This window comes from Cephus cinctus, unplaced genomic scaffold, assembly GCF_000341935.2.
Source record: "Cephus cinctus unplaced genomic scaffold, Ccin1 Ccin1_scaffold0429, whole genome shotgun sequence".
In the NCBI taxonomy this organism is placed as follows: domain Eukaryota; kingdom Metazoa; phylum Arthropoda; class Insecta; order Hymenoptera; family Cephidae; genus Cephus; species Cephus cinctus.
In genome coordinates, this window is record NW_014333110.1 from 165,907 (window position 1) to 182,363 (window position 16,457).

General features: G+C 35.8%; 1 long non-coding RNA gene across 2 annotated transcripts in view; it reads left to right on the plus strand.

Annotated features, from left to right (window-relative positions):
- The first annotated feature begins 11,656 nt into the window (after window positions 1-11,656).
- Window positions 11,657-16,457, plus strand: part of LOC112494338 — a 10,979-nt gene continuing 6,178 nt past the window's right edge. Inside the window, exon 1 of one of the 2 annotated variants that reach the window (XR_003059634.1) lies at window positions 11,657-11,973. This is a non-coding gene — a long non-coding RNA (uncharacterized LOC112494338). The remainder of the gene's footprint in view (window positions 11,974-16,457) is intronic. The other variant, XR_003059633.1, reaches the window with a different exon arrangement.

The window sequence follows — 16,457 nt, forward strand, 5'->3', positions numbered from 1 at the left end:
ACTCATAATGGCAAGCCGATGTATTTTGTTATAAAGAAAAAAACCTAAACTTTGGGACATGTCGCATTCAAATTCTAACCTAATCTAACCTATCGAACTACTTCTTAGCCCATCACAACTCGGAGTGTCCAGCATCAAAAATTTGTTGGAAAATTCGGTGTGAGTGCCGCCAAATGGCTCTGGAAGTAAACGTTACATATAGGATTTTTCCAGGTCCACTCTGGAAAATACCGAAAGTCCTCATAACTGTCAATACACAACGAAAAAGGTTTTGGAAACCACCTTTTGAAATATTTATATGTGTTTATACATATATACATATACAATAAATATTAACCAGTGTTCCTTCGGTAGACTCGGTTGTTGTGTATATAACTGGTGCCTACGAATCCTATAATAAAAAAAGATGCGTGTATGATAAATCATAGAAAAGAAACGATATTAATATATCTGTCAGACTTATATTGAGACGTTTCGCGATTTTAGAGTAGTCTGAATTGCCAGACTTATTAGGAGGTTTGTACACTGGTCAGTTGTTTTGATAGGAAATAATAATTGATTTTTAAATTGAAAATAACCTTAGCTTCTATATCACTCTCACGTCCACACACTCTTATAAATTTATACAGTATTTCTTGTCCATCCGTAGATGTCACGTAACGTATGTCTCTCCTTTCCCTATGCTACCTAGTTTCTCGGCGAGAGAAAGAAATAGCTTGAATGTTAATACAGCGGATCGCACGATACGTTCGACGATCGTAAACCAGCTGAGAATTGTGATGATAATAGTTCAGAGCCACAGGTGATCACGATGATCCCCGTGTTTCGAGTGTATTACGTTTGGGAGAGGTTTTGACTCACAATCGGACAGCTACTGATCACGATGACGTTGGAGCTGCGTCTTTTTAGGTGGGTCTTTAGAGATGAGGTGGATCTGTACTCCTGACAGTTCTGTTAAAATAACTTCACTGCACGTTGATACAAATATTTTTAGGAGGTTCTTCCTGATAGTAGGAGATATCACAATGACTCCTTAGATATACAGAGGACTGTAAAGAACTCAGACTACTACTAATCACCATGACGTTTGGAGCTGTATAGTCTTAACGTGCTTGATTGGGAATTAAATTCTGACAGCGCCGACACAATGAGTTGTTACGGAAAATCTAGAATAATAGCAGAGTTCCTGATACTTAATGAGACGCTATGCGCTCTGAGACCAGGAAGCTGTACAGTACTGCTCACTGGTTTGCTCCAGACGGCAGGACAGGTTTCCCAATTGATTTTTAGCAATTATAATTTTCAAGATTTCACTTATCTTTGTCGTCAAACTTGTCCTATGACGGATTTGGATCGAATGGATTCCTGCCGAGGAAGCTGCTGCTTATATCCCATGGAGGAATACGTTATTTTTAGTGGAGATAACAATTTTTATCATCGCAATGAGTTAATGTTCAACTTGAATTCATATTGAATTTAATATTTTTATTTTGGCTAGTTGGGTTAGCTGTTACTTTAAGTACTGGCTTACTGATATTTCTATTGTGTTTTACGCCTGCCGGTTGAGGTATTGATTCCAGTCGCTATGACTAATTTCAAGGGAATTATGTAATATTAGGGATTAATGATTAGGTCCTATTTCCCTTTTCTTTATCGGCGTCGTCGTGGGAGGACGATATAAATTTTAAGGAATTTTAGAAGTTGAAGAGTTCTGTCAGATACGATTATGCACATCCATAGTGCTTTATGCACTTTTACGTGGAGCTCTTGACGTATCCATTATAGAGAATTGGATGGTGGTAGGAAAAAATGATAACAGATGGAGGGATATAAGGGTGGAACCTTATAATATTGATAATGGAGTTCGATTTTACAGTGAGTTTCATATGATGGTGAAGAACTTTGATTGCTACCAGTGAGGACAGTTTCCTCACTTTCCACAAACTGTTCGTAAACTCATTAATTAACAACGAACATTGTTCACTCAGAAGGCGGCTCATTAAATAGTCTGTTCGACGTCTCTGAATGTATTTCAACATATCCTTAACGTATATAACAATCGTTTCCCTCTTGAACTTCAATTCCTAGTCAATCTACGATTTGGTGATTGTCTGAAATTGATTGTAGACTATATGTTAGTTTTGAGAAATCTCTGCCGTGATAGGCCGTGCCTGTAGGACGTAAAAGAAACAAGATGAATCAATACTCTGTGAAATACAGGGTCAATAATGAAGCATAAACATGGAGTCACGCAAAATTTTAAATATGCCAGGAGAAATGAACAGCTAAATGGGTATTGCGTAAATAAAATAAAAATTTGCAATGGAATATAATAGTACTTTGCGATACGAGTGTGAGTGCTGCTCGTGGTACGATTGCGGCGAGTGTGACCAACTTCACCGTCTGTGTATAATGTTCGCTTTACTGCACTAGTATCGCATAATACCTTTTGTCACGTATGCATGAAAAGTGCTACTTTTCGTGGCTCCGAAGCGAATGCGTATCGTGACAGCGTGCAAGAACAAAGCACTAGTCCGAGGAGTAAAATCGGGCCCATTTGCGCATGCGCAGCATTTTTATTGTATCCCTAGTTATAAAGCGCCACTTACGCTACACTTTGGAGGCACGAGAAGTAATCCTTTTCATGCACGAGTTACATAAAATATTTTATTGATATTTGACAGAGACAACTATTTTTCACAAATAGAAAGTCAAAATATATGGTAATTTCATAATGCTAAAAAAAGTGTGTAAATAAAAATGTTGATTTATTTTTGACGCGAAACTTTATTGTGAAAAACTTGGCAGTCTTTTATGAAATAATAAATTCTCCCTTTGAAGCTCTATAGAGGGTCCTGAAATTCGTTGAGGATTTATTTTAAGACGCTACTCAATCGAGGGATATTTCTAGAATTGAGGTAAAAACTGATTATTTTGTAAACGTGATGGATTTTTAAAAATACAAATATTTGCAATTTAACTTTCGCAATATTATGTTACATAGAAAGAATTAATCGATAAGACATATTCGTGTTTCTCTTAATACTCTCTGAGATGTTACAGTAAGCGTAACAATGTTTAGGAAACTCATCTTCAATTACATCTACTGTCGAAGAAGATGCCCTTCCAATTTAGTTTTAAGCTAAATAAAATAAATAAAAAAATGGTAAAAATCTTCAACATAAGCTTTCCAAACTCCTTAACAATTCCAATACCGAATATAGCCTTTAAAGTTGAATAGAATTAAGGATGATTTCGATATTGTAGTTTTTATTAATTTAATTCCTTCTTTTTTTTTTACCGTCGAATATTTGTAGATTAAAAATGTTTGCTATCGTATGTTCAATAAACTTCAGCCTTCTACTTTTTTAATAATAAAATTATAACGTAAACTCTGAGAAATTCGTTTCGCTTGTAACTTTATCATTAATTGCTCTTATGTACTTGGAACGTATTTCATGTAATGAGAAAATTGTTTGGAAAAACGGAAAAATTTTTAATCGCTTGAATTAAATCCTACTGCTGAAGCTGACGAATACCACACGTAGCTCGTGTACGTATGACCTGTAGTCAAGTAGGAAAATATTGAACCACGTTTCTGGAGCAATTTAAAGTATATGCATTCACTCCCAGTGCCTGTAATTCCAATGAAATTTCATTTTAAAGGGTCAGTCCGTATTTTCAATGCAAATGTGAACTAATCATAGCAACTATTTGTATTGTTCGAATTAAAAATCATTTCCTGTAGGCTTATGTGCAGTATAGTTAAATCAACTCAATCAGATCAGCTTTACTGTAACTTAGTGCTGAGGTTGAGACTCTGTTAGAAATTTCATTATGAAAATCACGGATCCTTCCAATTCTTACATAGGTCAAAAAAGACTTGCCCATTAGGAACCCAGAGAGGCCCTGAATTAGTACTAGGAGATAACAGCGTAGGTTTTTTCTTACTGTACAAGATTGTAAAATGAAAATAAATTGGCGAAATAAACTATCTTAATAAAAGTACCTATATTGTATAGTTTCATTCAACGTCTTTAGAAGAGCCATAAGAAGCTTTTCTCTCGAAATGTAACTGATCTTCCTATCACGACTATAATACCATTTGATAACGTGATTCTGAAAAATTATCCTCAAATACATTTCGTAAATTGCCAAGAAATGTAAATAAAAATTTTGTAATTCCATATTTTAAACCATTTCTTATAATTTCTCACTGGTTCATTCGAAAAATTATTTTCTTTACCTCCAGTATGCAGTTTCATAATTATTATTTTCGGTCGGTTGGCATTCTCTTGATGTCCCATTCGGAGTATTAGGTGTACCGTAACAAGGGTAACATGCAGACACAGGGGGTGGCGGCAAAGGTGTGGAGGGTGTAAAGGGTGTGAAGGGAACAACGTAGGATTTTCGGCACGATTATGATTACACGTCCGTGGCGCCCAACGTTCAGTACATAGGTATACCGTGTAGCAATAATGGACGAACAACCCTGAAATATGCAAATGACTCTTAATCAGGACTGACTGCTTAATAATACTTGTATGATCTCCTGTGAGGAGGGTGGGAGCAGTGGGGGATGATGGGTTTGGGAGACGCGCAGGAGGATTACCTAATCTATCCGTTATTAGCCGACACATTGGATTCTCGCCAAATTCCTTGTTAACCCGCGCCTTCGGTAAATCGTCCAAAATTTATGTGTATTATCGTGAAACCAGCCATGTCGAAGATATCATCAATTTATAATTTTTCTTCAATTTCGTTCTGACCTTAATTTTCACAAGTTTTATAGATATTCCGTATCACATAGTGTCAAACAGTGCTATTGTGCCAACTGAAGTTGACGCGTTTCATTTGATTTCTATCAATTCCCATAACAGTTTCAGTTGGTATAATAACTCCGGATTGAGATTGCATAATCGTACGTACATCCTTGGCGCTATTTGTTGAGGGAAAGCGCTGGCGCTTGTGACGTTCCAGAAGTTACCTAGGGGCCTCTGGGGGTTGGTACGGCTACATAATTGAATTTTTGAACAGAACTTCTTAATGGGACGGCACGGAGAAAAGTTACGTTGGTCGACATGCAGAAGGGTTGAACATTTTCGCAAGTTAACGCGAGTGGCCGTGGAGGGTATGTTTTTAGTGTAAAGGGAGAGGCAGCGGGTAGAGGGGGAGGGGAGGGGAGGGGGAGGGGTTGGAATAAGAGGGGCGACACTGGCACCCCCTTTAATTCGTAGCAAGAAGCTGAATAATTTGAAGCTATTTTTATAAGGAGCAAGGGTGGCAATTCATGCCCTTATCGTCCAGCTATATCCGTCCCTTAATAATTAGCCCATTCCCAACACGTATTTAATTTGTCACGGCTTTTTGAACAACTTTAAAGTGAACTTCGCCACCTTGTTAAGGGATGGAGTAGCAGCACTTGGCCTACCCCTTTACCAAACCCCGTACCGATCCTCTCGAGCACCATGTCGGAGAAATTAAAAACTTATTTTTTGTACTAATTCTGGCGAGTATGTTAAAAGTTTTTTTTGTTTAATCTTTCCAAATTTACGCTATATTTTTTAAAGCATTTTTACTCATCTAATGAAAATGACTCTGGCACTCATTTTCATGTTTATTTTTGAGTAAATTCATGTGTATTTTTCAAATAGACTTACAACAAATTTATATGTACTTTTTATGAATCAGATTTTGGTGATCGATGCCCATGGGTACCTGAACATTCGTAATTATGATTTAGTTTAATATGTTCTAAGATACGGTTCAAGACATCATCAATGGCATGGTCGATTTAAAGTATTATATAAAGACAATGAAAATAATACTTAGTATAATATTGGTATATGAACAAACATTCGGGATACTCGCAAATAATTGAACACAGGAAACAATGGTTCTATTCATACCTTTCTATTGTTGTCGCCTTGGAGCTATCGTTACCTAATAGCCAATCAATGATCAACAATCGGGTCTGTATATCGATCCGTTGATTAGTGGTTAGTATGCCCTTCAACTCAAAGGCGACGATAATGCTGTGGCACACATTTGGACCAATAATTAGAAGCATCTTGATATCGAGAACTATGAAAAAGAATGTGATTACAGAAATTATAATTATAAATTTGTAAACACCCGAAACGATAACAAACAATATTTTGACACAGAAAATTCAAAATCACCTAAATGAGGTAATCGACTAGATGAATCTAGACTGTTTAAATTTAAGAAACGATTTACAGAACACTTAGAAGAATCTTAAAATGGAAAATGATTAAAATTATAAAAGCATAAGTGATCATGATACGAAATACTTAAACATTTGAAACAATTATCCGGATATTTATAGAAAGTGAAAGACAATAGGGTATAGTTAAATTGCATTCATGATGGTTTATGACGAACAATTAATAACTTGTGCGACTTGTACATATATTTATGGTCAAAGGATTTTGACAGCTGTCAGATTGACAAAAACAATTGCACAATGGCACATGTTCGATTTACAACGGCCTACTCAGCTAGATCAATTCTGCTCTTATGAATTGAGTAACGTAGTAGTCATAATGGCAGTAGCGAGGAACCCAACAACATACACGTTTCCGTTCGAAAAGTATGTAAACAAATCGACGTGTTAATAAAATATGAGGACAGATTATTAATTATTGCGCCTGTAGAAATTCCACATTATATAACGACTAACGACAGTTCGGCTTGAACGGAAGTAACTGTGAGCCAAGTGTAGCATCACTGAGATAATTTGTTCGGAGTACTAACCATAGCCTGAAAGCTCCCGATCTCGAAAACAGTCAAACTGGTGTACCTGTGTTTCGTCTCAAATAATATCATCGTCTTTCTTGGACACATTGTAATTCCATAAGTGTATTCACGAGAGGTACAGTTTCGATGAATCTCTTATTTAAAATACGTGTTGACAGCTGAACTTAAAGTTACGCAATGTAAAACTTTATTTCAATATCACATTTTTTGATTGTTTTATAATCCTTAATTTAGTTAATTAACAGAACTGCATATGTTTTGATTTATTTTAAAATAGATTAAAATTTGTTATACGACTTTGTAAAATATAATGTGGTTTGTTCGAAATTTTATTAAGATTTTCATTCTTAATTTAATCCCATGATTATCGTGAGAATCATTTACATTTTTTTTTCAAACTCTTCTTAGTCTGCCATTAAAATTCAAGTAGAAACTAATTAAAATTCTCCTATATGTAATCAAACATCAGTCCCTGTTCGTTGTTGGGACCATAAATTTCAGTCCCTGTCCGACAATCACGTGATTTTTTTGAACCAATAAAAATTGGAGTACAGGGCTGTAGAAGTAAATGTAACAAGATTGGCAAAAACTCTATTTTTTCAAAAGTTTCTATACGGCGAATTATATTTGCGGGATTAGTTGCAGAAAGCGGTTTACGTGAATTTCGTGTAGTAGCATTCATCTCTTAACTATAACGGAATCGTCGCAAGATATTGCTAACCAAAAGGGTGGAGATTAGGTTAAGTATTAATTTCCATGAAGACTGAGATTGAAATATGGAGCCGAACAGCGACTGAATTCGGACAGGATTCGAGAGGACAGGGACTCATGTTTGATCGTAACAACGAATTTATAGGGTTACGATATCCACAAAGATATATATATTTATATAAATAATGTTGAACATAAAAAATCACACGATACCCATTCACAAGAAAAATAAAATGTCCATATTTGCGAACGAATTAATGTTAAGATTTTACCATATAGCGAAATAGTAACGCCCTACTTACATTTCACAGTGATGCAATCCAGCGATGCATTATTTGGATATATCGATATACCACTGGCAATGGTATTTCTCTTGAAGATTTTATAGTAAACGGATTTATTAGCAGAGACAAATTGTTATAGTATGTCAGCACCGTGGGCTCCTATATGATACTAACCCATAACGCCATCCAAGGATGTATAAACGTAATTTATAGGGCAATTAATGGGGTAAACTGTCCGCTCGGGGTTGTTATATGCGTACGCTGCAATAATATAGTATGGAAGTGGATATTTCGAAGTTCTCCATTCATGGGGATCGTCCGTCGAATCTCGTGATGGTACGAAGGGAAGATATGCGTTTGTTCTTATCGGCACCATAGGACCCCATAGCAATTCTTATACAGGAATTTATACAAGAGAATGGTTATTTACTGTAGGTGTGGGTATATCTATAGAGTCTTTTCACATATTGACTGATTTTCATCCATTCCCATAGAATGCCACATAAAAATCCCATATCTATATATCGCTTACACTGTATCGGAATCGTCTTTGGAATACCAGATACATCATATATCTCTCTAGTTCCAGCACGAAGGTTCCAAACCCATAGAGACATTCTGGATAATTTTCATTGAACCCCATAGAATACGCGTTCTTCCCTATATTTTCAGCATCTTCGCTCACTGCCCTCCCGTATATATCTATATATCCTTTTATTCGGCTGACGCATGCTAGGCGCCCCCACAGGACTGCCTTTCTGAAAATCGTGGGTGGTTTGTTGTTCGATACTTACCACAAACGAGGGTGAATGAAATGGTAATTTTCCGGAATAAAGGGCAGCGCAGTGGTTTGTTTAGTACTCTCGCAGGAAAAGTATCTACGTGTAGAGCCTATGCGGATAAATCCTATCTAAGCCATGTACTCAGGGTGTGTCCCATATGTCATAAATGTAAAAAAGCGATCTATTTGTCACGTATATGTATAAAAGTACTATATGAGCATTGAAATTGTTCATCGAATTTTCAATTTTTTAAGATGTGTTTTCAGAGGGTATCCGAAGCGCTACATTATTTTTGTTTACATACATAAACATACCCTGTGGCATTTGAAAATGCAAAATTACTCTTTGCAGCCTTTGTGCGACTCGCAGCTTCTCGAATTACAGCTCCTCATTTTTTCGGCTGCTACGGTGTTGTAGAACGGGTGGGTGGTGTAGTCACCGAAGCGTAAGGCTGGCGCGGGTACAGAGTCGTATACAGGTCCAACACACCTCCCCGGAGATTTTATCTTCTATATACTTTCCCTTTTTGATCCCTATGGTTTATTTCCATTTATTTTTTCAGAGGACACCGGATAGAGTGACGCGGTGTCCCCTTACCGCGAACCTTTGAAACGAAATATGCCTGCCTGTCTATCTACATACCTTCCAACCATGTACTGCTTGTCTCCCTTGCGTGCAGCTCATTTTTATCCCGATATCGAAGCCATCGTCATTTTCCTTCCCGGTCGAAGCTCCAATTTTTAAAATTAAATCCCGACGCCGTGAAGACCGGTCACAATTGAACAGCACGGGAACACAGATAAGTCATGTTTATCTCGTGACTCGAAAATTATTACCATAGAATCGTCAACTACTTTCAGCTCAGAAAGGAATATAAACAAGAAAACTACACCGAGCATCTAACCCCGATAGCTGCGTGCTTTTCTATACATCTAACCGTACATAACCTAACCTAACCTATTCATGCTTATAGTATACCCCAAGAGTTCACATACGAGAAGGTACCCAGATACACAGTAAATTATGAGAGCTACTTACATTCCTGGATTCCTCGAGAACTATCCCACCCCATTGCATTCACTACCCTATTCCAGAAACCAGGATCTAGCTAAGATGCTTCTACACAGACATATATACTTGAGGTATAAAATGCATTTGCATCCAGAGAAAACTGCATCCTGTCACATTAAGCTACGTGCGCTGTCTCTTAAAGGATTCCTCCACCGGCGCGACGGGAATCCGGCAGATTTTCGGATATGCGAGGACACTCCCGTTTTTGCTCATTCATAAAATTAAACCAGAGATACCAGCAGAAAGACAATCCTCTTTACTTTTATACGCTACACAGTATGTACTGCCTATCTGTGTACCGTGTCGTAATAAATATATCTGTCGCAAGAACTTTCTATGCTAAAGCTATTACGTTTTTTCTTTTTAACGTGTTCGTCGACCATTTTCACCACATTTGTATACGGTTTATCCGAAACATTATAGTATGGCAATTATCATTGTGTGAAACTGAAATTTTTATCTTGGCATGATTACTAATGAATTATGTATGATAGCTCTCAGAATTATAGGTCATCATAATTATCAGTCTCAGTCAAGAAATGATTGTTGAAATCGCGGATTTTAGGATGATAAAACTTTACGACCCAACGAGTATAGCTTGGAGGATGATCTTTGTTGTTATAGTCAGTCCACGAGATCAGTGCATTTCCTTTGACAGTTCGTACACAATGGGATCCTTAGCAAATTACGCGTGGCTTTTCGTAAGATCACTGAAATATGTGCTAAAACAGACAAATAAAAATATATTTCAGTCCAAGCCATGGACGTGTATAGTTTGTAACAAAAATTATATTCAGAGCTGCGTGTATAGTCGATCTACGAGTTCAATATGTTTTTTTTCGACAGTTCGTAAGCAATGCAATCCTTAGCGAATCATACGTGGTTTTAAGATAAAACAATGAATTATATTTAGTGCAAAATCATACATATGCATTTTAGGGTAAAAATTGTAAATACAGACGGATAATCTATTGATTATTTTACATAGTTTATTTTATGCAGTGACACGTATACCTTTATGGAGATTACATTGTTTTTGACATGTTCAATAAGTACATTGGAACTTATGGAATGACTGTACTTGACAACATTCGCTGCATAGTTGGATCAATCGCAAAGCCAGTATCCTTTTAACGGATCATCTTCGTTTGAGTTAGAGCTTAAGAGAAATAAACAGATTTTGATTGAGCTGAATTCGTGTGTGTGTATTGCAATTAGTGCGAAACATAAAATCAGTGATACAATTACCAAACCAATGTTGCAGGTATATTGCCAGTCGTCGCACGTGAGTCGCAGCTCGCCATTTTATCACATCAAATTGTTCTCACTATGTATTAGGATTTTAAAAACATATGAATTTGGCATGATATTCGTAGTGATGATTTCCCCTTATGGATAAAAAACGGATTGAACATTTTGGTATTTTATCCAATTTGAGAGCATACTTTTGAAACAGTCAATAGTTTAATTCCATGTCGAGTCGTATTGAATTGTTTGTTTAAAAACAAATTAAATCGTCATTTAAACAGTTAATTAGAAATGTATTTCACGTTTAAATATTTATCCCATTATTATCTATCAAAATCATTTTCAATGACACTTTACATGTTATGCACTCAAATGAATTCAAAATTGGTAGCATTTTCGATAATTTTACAATTATTTGGCACTTAAATTTCAATGCGCAATGTTTGTTGTGTAAAGTGATTGCTGCGTCATCTAGTGGACTCTAGTAGAAACTCTAATAATATCCAGGATCTACGTTTAAATAAATAGAAAGTAGCTGCTTTGTTTGCTGTTACATAACAGTTAACTCAGCCTTACTATTTTGATATACTTTCGTAATGCACCATCCATACTTTCTACTGAATCGTTAAAATTGATTTACAAAAATAATTTTTCTAACAACCCAGAGATCTACGATTCTGAAAGTTCAATTTTAAAACGCAGGTTTAAATACTCTCTGAGTTTCGAGTTATGACCGGTAGGGCGGCGCAGCAGTCACTTAACATCACGAATAGGGAACAGAGGCTCCCCACGGTAGTGTGCTGACCCAATCAGGAATTATATCATACGTGTATAACTAGGGGTTCGTTCTGAAATTCACTGCCGCTGCTACGACTAACGTCGTGTCCTTGTTTTCCTGCTTGCATTTGATTGAGACACAACCATTCTCGTAGTACTGGCAGGGAATTTCGAAACGCACTCTAGGTTGCAGGTCTGTACTTTACATTCAGCGGAGTTTTGATGGAAATAACCATTGTTCGTTCTACCACGCTAATCAAGTACTATTGGTGTGTTGGCTCTTGTGTGGCTACAGTGTTTTAGGCTAATAATTACTACTGGTAAGATCATTTACTTGAGATATCAAAGACGCTTTTTCTCCTTCGCTGTGTATTTACTCGTTTAATTTATCACCTTGTCGTTTCCTTTGGCTTTGTTTTCTGAAAAACATTTTAAGGTTAAGTGACGTGTAACCAAATCTACTGAAATTACATGTACGTGTACCTTGCAGGACAATTATTATATTCAACGGAGAGAATAGACGAGAGAATAATAGTGCGTGCTACAATATTGCATGTGATTTCTCTTTTTAAAAAGTTCAATAATATATCTGATAAAAAAATAATTTCTTATTGACTACAGTGTAAAAGAATTTATTTACTGTCAGTTATCATTTGATCAACTAGTCACTCACTACATATATGAAGTCACATCGTTGAATCTATTCGTGATTGCACAAATTGATAATTTCTTGATATCTCTTGTATTTATAATACAATATCTTTGCTTCTTTTTCTGGTATTATTAAAGCCGAATCTCCGGAGTGTCGTTGTCGCGTCGAAGAATCCATATTGTTATTGTTTTTTGACTTGAAGACTGTCGAGTCTCATGCCACGTGCCATAGCTGTAGAACGAGACTTACCTCAGCTTCTGTATTGCTAGTCATTAGTTATTGAAAGGAATGTCAAATATCTTGTATAGGGGCAGACTCTCCATATATCATTCATTCTCAATCAATTGATACCTGAACAAATATAATTGGTTCTCGAAATAAATAGATATAAGACTTTCAAATTCATAGAAATGCACTTTTTTCCGTTGTTTTTGGTTTTTCTATTATCTGCTGATGTAAGAGTATATCGCGTTCGATATTTGAACCGACATTTGTTATACAATAATATTTCTCTTGTATGAGTTTGGAAAGCAGCGAGTAAATCGGGCATCGTAGCTTGGTAAACTGCGTAACATTTATAATTCACAACAGAAGTTTATAATTCAAGCTGAATTTTCAATGCACAATTTATGATCTTAAATACAGTACTGGCTTTTACGTCTAAAGACTTAATTTTCCTCAATAGATTTTGCGCAGGTTAAAGTGGCAAGGACTCGAGACTAGCTCAACAACATTTTTCAGGATTACGTTGCTAATAACTTTATAGAAAAATATAAATAAAATTATTTCACTGGACTCTTCTGTCACTGTGTAGGCAAGTTATACAATGATGTTCTTTCGTTAGCCACGAAAGATACGATGTAAACAAATAGAACGTAGAACAGAAAATAACTACTATCCATCTAATTTTCTTTATATAATCTAGCAATTGTACCTAAAAAAACTGTTTCACAAAAAGTACCTTCAACTATAACAAAACAAAAGTTAAACATCCAGTTTTTGCGATTTCAGGACCGTAACATTTTTCACACTAACAATTAATTACAGATATACATTACATTACATACATATATACATTTGCCATTCTTCTTATCAAGAACAACCTTGGAACTATTTAAAAATTAAAAATCCATTTACGTGCCTTGCTTAATTTATCACTTAATGGGCCCTTGAGGAAGACTTAAAAACGTTAAATTACGATTTAATGATATTATTCGTAGGAGGCAGACTAAAAGCACGTATCAAAATATTTCATGTGTTTAGTCGATTAAGTCTATCCAGTGGGTAGAAGCAAGCGAGCTACATCCACGGAAATTTGCTATCACGTTTCCACATCATAGGGATGCTCTCGATAAGCGTATGTCGATCACACCCGTTATATCTACAACGAGAGAAGTTTCGCTTGGGCCCACAATTACAGAGTCCCTCGTCGCACGAACGTTTTGATATTACTAGATTCAACGTATCCCATCCTCTCGCCATCGCTTTTGCGTAGCGCAATCTGCTGTTGGGCGTTTTGATGGTGTTGAGCTTGAATTGATGCAACCTCGTTAAACGGAATTGGTTATAGATCCTTGGTGTAACAGGATAGGACAGAAATTAATGATTAAAGACGCTGCCTGATTCAATAAAAATATTAGCAGTTCATCCTGCTGACGACTCGATCTAAAGAGTTAATCACCTGTCAACGTAATTTCGCCATGTTGAGCGAATAAATACTATGATCATATAGAAATGATATCACTCGGATCTTTAAAGATACTTTTCAAAAAATTCATAAATATAGGTATACCAATGAAAAATATGATCGATTAAAATAAATTATTTTTCTCAATTTCGACAATGTCTAAACTGTCAAATATTTTTCACGTTAATATTATGTTTATGTATATCATGAAAAGTATAAGGCTTGTGCTACAGAAAAGCGTCTTTCAACGTCCATTGAAACTACTTGGCAAAACAATCGTGTGAACCTCATAAAAGATGGTGGAATCTCGTGAATTAGTAAACAAAGGTTGGGGTATAAATTGTAATCAGTGAAAGATGCATTCGGTAAAATGTAGAACGTAACACTTTAACTTTTAGCATCTGAGAAGAATCAATCGCATAAGGATTCTCGGCTATATGCCGTATTCGTTACGTGCTACGTCTTACGGAACCGGCATTACGTCTCGGTTCTAATGCCTTCGGGATTGACGTCACTGAATGTTTCTGATACCGTTGCCATGACAACACAACGGAGTGTTGTTTGTATGAAAATAATTGCAAGGTACGCTTTTTTGATTGGCCAATTCAAATTCACATTTTAACTGGGATGCAAGGTTGTAACGTAATTTTCAGAGACTTTTAGATTGGAATGTTCACTTTTTTAGTTTCTTTAATCTTATTATTATGTACAGGCTGTTTCGTCTAACAAATTATATGGGGTTGTGGTTCTGCCTACCGGAAGTTACGCCCATACGGTATACTATTCTGTAATCTTATTTTCCCAGAGGGCATAGTATTTCTCATAGTCATCGTTTCTATTTTTAAATCTAATTAAAATTTCTATTTCCCCTGCTTTCAGAGTTGGGCTTGCGTGTGTGCAAATTTGGGGGAAAATGAAAATACCGTACACTTATAGAGACCGTACCGTGCCTATAAGAGAGAGGTATGAGTAAGGGTATGATTCAAAATTCACTGTGTGTATTGAAAGTATCAGTGTATATCTGTAGGCATATGAATGAGACGTGGCTATGCTCGTAGTCCTGATATTGAATTTTGAAACATACCCTTAACTTCGAGATGCAAATTTGATTTAAATCCAGCGCTGTTGGGCAAAATGAGATCCTCGATCAATATATGTATTGAGTCTCATTACATTGTGAAACAGCATCTCAGTAGATTAGATGTAACAGCGTAGCAGATAGTTTTTATCTTGCAGACTAGAACTTACCAATTATTTACACAAATTTTTATTTTTTTCTTCTTAAAAATTGATAATAAATTTTATTCCGTTTTCGTAAAATTATGGATTCTTATGATTTAACGAAACACTTGACCATTTGAAATTTTGTGTTCTGTAATCCTTTTTGGGGCATTTACGATTTAAGGATAAATAGTATGAAGTATTTTTAAATGCTTTAAAGTATCGCTGTTTAATGGTTAAATAAACTTGATAACTTTGATTATTCCTTTTAAATTGTACATGTGATTGGTTAATTCTGTTAAAATCTTGTACGTTGTAAGCGTAGCATAGTGTTTCAATGCTTTAGAATACTTGGAAATGTAAAAAACGATGGACTATGATCAATCCAAATTTAACGTTTATTTTAAGTTATAATATTAATAATAATATAAAAATGGAAGATTTAAGTGTCGTAGTACTTTAATTTTTCAGTACCTGAACACGCACGAACGCCCACAGCATGAAAGGAAAAGAGGAAAAATTAAATTTGACCAATAAGTGCAAAGGGTGACTACCCCTATCTAATTATGAGGGTACTGAATAGTAGGGTCGCATGGACGTACAGTTTGACTCACAATCAGACGAAGCCGCAACCCTATTCGATTCATTACATGGGAACACCCTGTATTTTATAGTATAGTATAGAATATCTTAATATTGCACATAATATAATACTATTATTTAAAACGTATTCGGGTTTGCCTAAGAATCACGGACGGTGATTATAGGATGACGGAAAGTCCGAATTATTAATTACTTTAATTAATACAAAAGTTAGGCTCCAATCCGTTACAACAATTTAATGCGTAAATCTAACTTGAAAATAAAAAATTGCAATGTCATATAATACAATAATTGAAAAACAAAGTAAAAATCTGTTTCGCATCGTTCTGCCATCACTGGTTCGTTACGCAATCTCACAGAATGGATTTCTCTTCGATTTTTCGATTATTGTTCACGGAATTGCAGTATGAAAAATTGGTACGAAATGTCTCTGGTGAATTTGAATAAAAGCTTTCTTTTGTAATTCCAAGTTTTTTGTACTACGTGTTACCACGTTACCTATCGTGACTAACCATTTTCTCTGTGCAACCAGATTTTGCATTTCCAGATATCTATTATGAATTTACTTCTATCGGTTCCCTGAAGTATAATGTTCACGAGGATGTACACATTGCAAGGCAAACGTTAGCAAATTGGGGGGG